The sequence below is a fragment of the Ornithorhynchus anatinus genome, unplaced genomic scaffold (genome assembly GCF_004115215.2).
Source record: "Ornithorhynchus anatinus isolate Pmale09 unplaced genomic scaffold, mOrnAna1.pri.v4 scaffold_344_arrow_ctg1, whole genome shotgun sequence".
Lineage (NCBI taxonomy): Eukaryota > Metazoa > Chordata > Mammalia > Monotremata > Ornithorhynchidae > Ornithorhynchus > Ornithorhynchus anatinus.
This window is the reverse complement of record NW_024396779.1, coordinates 281,814-286,552: the sequence shown is the minus strand read 5'-3', so window position 1 is coordinate 286,552 and position 4,739 is coordinate 281,814. Positions and strand designations below refer to the sequence as shown.

Genomic DNA, 4,739 nt, shown 5'->3' with positions numbered 1-4,739 from the left:
ATGAAGACCAGAGAGCCAGCACTTTGCACACAGCTAGGAAGAAGATGATCCCCTCAACAGCGGATGTGTCCATGCAGACCAGACGGATCAGCGCAGGCATCAGTGGTCCACTCCATGGCACCAGTACCTTGTGGCACCAGCTAGGAATTGGCCAGTCCACCCACCCACTCCACGGACACCAGGCCCAGGCAAAGGCACAGGTTTATGCAAGAGATGGCACACGGTGGCAAAGCAATCGTATGCCATGATGGCCAAGTTGAGTCAGTCCACCCCGCCGAGAATCAGGAACAGGAAGAGATGCAGGGCGCAGCCCCAGTAGCTGACGGTCTTGTCCAGATCCTGCAGGTTGAAGAGCAGCTAAGAATGATGATGATGATGATGGTATTTGTTAAGCATTTACTATATTCCAAGCACTGTTCTAAGCGCTTGGGTAGATACAAGGTAATTAGGTTGTCCCACGTGGGGGTCACATCTTAATCCCCATTTTACAGATGAGGTAACTGAGGCACAGAGGAGTTAAGTGGCTTGCCCAAGGTCACACAGCAGACAGTAGAGGAGCTGGGGTTAGAACCCATGTCCTCTGACTCTCAAGCCCGTGCCCTTTCCACTATGCCACACTGCTTCTCACACGGCCAAGCTGCTTGAGGAATGGAGCAAGTGGTGAAGCAGAGGTCCAGGAAGGAAAAGTTGGTCAGAAAAAGTCCATGTAGGGGTGGACCCAGGGATTCACCCAGGACACCAGGATAATGGCTTCATTGCCCACCAGGGTCAGGACGTAAGCCACCAGGATGACAACGAAGAGGACCTACTTGATCCGGGACCTGTCAGAGGAGCTCAGCAGGATGAACCGGCAACCAGGAGTAAGTCTTCCCTTCATTGGAGGTGCCTGGGGTCAGGTTGGGGGTAGAACAGAGAAGATGTGTTTGTTGGATCCCACTGTTAGCCCCACATGGGACGGAGATTGTGTCCAACCCAGTTAACTTGTATCCACCCTAGTGCTTAAGACTGTGCTGGATGCATAATTATAAAAATGATGGCATTTGTTAAGCACTTATTTTGTGCCCAGCACTGTTCTAAGCTCTGGGGTAGATACAAGGTAATTAGGTTGTCCCACATGGGGCTCACAATCTTAATCCCCATTTTACAGATGAGGTAACTGAGGCACAGAGAAATGAATTTACTTGCCCTAAGTCACACAGCTGATAGTGAGCACTTAACGAATACCATGAAAATAATGATATTAATACCAATCAAACTCCAGGGGTGCATCTCAATCTAATAATAATAATTGTAATTATGATACTTGTTAAGTGCTCAATATATGCCAAGCCTGGTTCTAAGCACTGGGGTAGATACAAGTTAATCAGGTTGGACACAGTCCCTATCCCAAATGGGGCTCACATTCTTAATCTTCATTTTAGGGATGAGGTAACTGAGACACAGAGGAAGTGAAGTGACTTACCCAAGGTCACACAGCAGATATGTTGCAGAGCCGGGATTAGAACCCAGGTCCTTCTGACTCCCAGGCTCATGCTTTTATCCACTAAGCCATGCTGCTTCTCCCAGCATTTGGGACTGTGCCCGACACTTCGTGAGGGCTTAATATATAATTAAAAGTAATGATAAAAATGTCAAGGGGTGCTTGTCTATCTGCCCATCCATATAGGGGAAAGAGGGAGGGGATTATGCCTACTACTCTGTGAGACTCTCCCAAGTGTTTAGTATAGTGCTCTGCACACAGTAGGCTGTCAGCTCCTTGAGGGGAGGGATTGTGTCTATTATTGGACTCTCCCAAGTACTTATAGTGTTCTGCTTGTCCTCAGTGCTTAGTTTGGTGCTCAGCACAGAGTAAGCACTTAGCAAAGATGACAATCATTATTCTTCTAAGCATATTTTCTCTGTGTATGTGTGTGTGTTTGTATTACTGGTTGATATTTCTCTATTTGTCCTTCCAGTTAAAGTGTAAGTTCCATATGAGCAGTGAAAACATCACACCTATTTGTTGTAGGTTTTCAAAAGCTTGATATGGAGGCTCAGAGAAAGTAAGGGGTTTGTCCAAGATGACACACCAGACAAGTGGCAGAGCTGAGATTAGAAATCAGGTCGGCTGACTCCCAGTTCCTGGGCTCTTTCTACTAGGTCATACTACTTCTCAAACACATTTTGTCTTGTCTCATGCTGTCTAGTCATTTCCGACCCAAAGTGACACCATGGACACACCTCTCCCAGAGCACCCTTCTCTCAATCTGCAACCGTTCTGGAAGTGTATCCATAGAGTTTTCTTGGTAAAAATATGGAAGTGGCTTACCGTCGCCTCCTTCCATGCAGTCAACTTGAGTCTTTGTCCTCGACTCTCCCAAGTTGCTGCTGCCCGGCACAGGTGAGTTTTGACTTGTAGCAGATTGCCTTCCACTTGCTAGCCACTGCCCAAACTAGGAATGGAATGGATATACCTCTGCTTGACTCTCCCTCCCTTAGTCAGGACCGGTAGAGTACTGGAAAGTCTCCAGGTGCGACCCTGAGAGGGGGTTTCAAACACATAGTAAATGCTTAATACGTGCCATGGATAATGATACATGCCATGTATAAAAGCAAAGATAAAAAAGGGGAAGCAGCCTGGCTTAGTGGATAGAGCATGGGCCTGGGAGTCAGAAGATCCTGGATTCTAATGCCAGCCCTGCCATTTGTCTGCTCTGAGACCTCGGGCAAGTCACTTCACTTCTCTATAACTCAGTTACCTCAACTGTAAAATGGGGATTAAGCCTGTGAGCCACATGTGGGATGTGGAATGTGTCAAGTGCTTAGTACAGTGCTCTGCACACAGTCAGAGCTTAATAAATGCAATTGAATGCACCTATCTTACATCTACTACAGTGCCTGACACAGAGTAAGTGCTTAACAAATACCATAAAAAGGACATTCTGTTATAAATTATTTCTATTCATGTCTGTCTCCCCCTCTAGATTGTAAGGTCCCTGTGGGCAGGGACCTGGCTACCAACTCAGTTATATTACTTAATACAGTCTTCTGCATGCAGTAAGCCCTCAATAAATTCCATGGATGATGACGATGATCTTTTTTTAATGGTATTTGCTAAGTGCTTATTATGTGCCAGACACTACTAAAACTGGTGATGATACAAGATAATCAGGTTGGACACAATCCATGTCCTACATGGGAGTTTACAGAATTAATCTCCATTTTACAGATGAGGGAACTGAGGCCCAGAGAAGCGAAGGGACTTGCCCCAGTTCACACAGCAGACAAGTGGTGGAGCTGTGATCAGAACCCAGGTTCTTCTAACTCCCAGGCCCAGGCTCTGTCCACTAGGCCAAACTGCTGCTTGATGAGTTCACTTATGAGTTTGTGTGTGTGGCTGAAAAGGTCAATGTTGGGTCCACAGTCCCAGCCACATTGGACACATAAAAATGTTGTCCCACATTGTGTTGATGTGCTTAATGTTTGCAGGACCTGACTCTGTTTTCTGCCTCCTTTTCTCTCATTCTTTAGACAGTCAGCGGGTATTTATTGAGCACTTACCATGTGCAGAGTACTGTACTAAGCGCTTGGGAAACATTTTCCCTGCTATCTCACCTCCAGCTTCCCACCCACAACCTGCCTTTGGCCTGGAACACCCTCTCTCTTCATTTCTGACAGACCATCACTCTCCCCACCTTCAGAGCCTTATTAAAGTTAAATCTCCTGCAAGAGGCCTTCCCTGATTAAGTGCTCATTTCTGCTTCTCCCACTCCCTTCTTTGCCACCCTTGCACTTAGATTTTCACTCTCTATTCACCCTACCCTCAGTTCCACAGCATTTATGTATATATCTCTAATTTATGTATTTATGTTCATGTCTGTCTCCCCCTCTATACTGTAAGCATGTGGTAGGCAGGAGATGTGTCTACTAACTCTTTAATATTGTACTTAGTGCTTAGTACAGTGCTCTGCAATCAATCGATCAATCTGCCAATGGTATTTATTGAGCACTTTCTATGTGCAGAGCACTTTACTAAGCATTCTGCACATAGTAAGTGCTCAATAAATATGGTTGATTGATCTCCACCAGTATATTCTCTTCCAGAGCTTAGTATAGAGTTTTAATAATAATAATTACGGTACTTGTTAAGCACTTCCTGTGTGCCAAGCAATTGTTCTAAGTGCTGGGGCAGATAAAAGTTAATCAGGTTAGATACAGTCCCTGTCCCACATGTGACTAACACTCTTAATCCCATTATACAGATGAGGTAACTGAGGCCCAGAGAAGTCAAGTGACTCACCCAAGATCACACAGCAGACATGTGGTGGGGCCAGGATTAGAACCCAGGTCCTTCTGACTCCCAGGCCCATCCTTTAGCCACTCAGCCATGCTGCTTCTCTACCCCTCAGTATGCGCTTAATAAGTATCACCCACTTCACACCAATTCCCCTTCCTACCTCCCCATCCCCTCAAGCTCCCCTCTCACCAACAGCAGCCTCCAGTGCTGATTCAGAAACCACCACTAATCTCTTCCTGAATAGGAATCTTAAGACAGTGCTGAGGCCAAGATTAGTGCTTAACAAATACCACTATTTTTATCATTGGATCATTATTATTATTAAAGTCATTTTCGCTCAGCATTCATCAAGAGAATGTGGTTTGTCAAAGATTCATCATCATTCCCAATTAACAACCATCTGGGGCAGGGGGGTCTCTCAAGGCACCTTGATCCCACCACTGTTTCCTCTCTCAGTTCCCAA

At 45.7% G+C, this 4,739-nt stretch overlaps 1 non-coding gene across 1 annotated transcript; it reads right to left on the bottom strand.

Annotated features, from left to right (window-relative positions):
* Positions 1-2,390: 2,390 nt before the first annotated feature.
* LOC114808886 lies at positions 2,391-2,528 on the bottom strand. The gene has a single exon (XR_003756637.1). It is a non-coding gene; the product is annotated as a small nucleolar RNA SNORA7 (small nucleolar RNA).
* Positions 2,529-4,739: the final 2,211 nt, after the last annotated feature.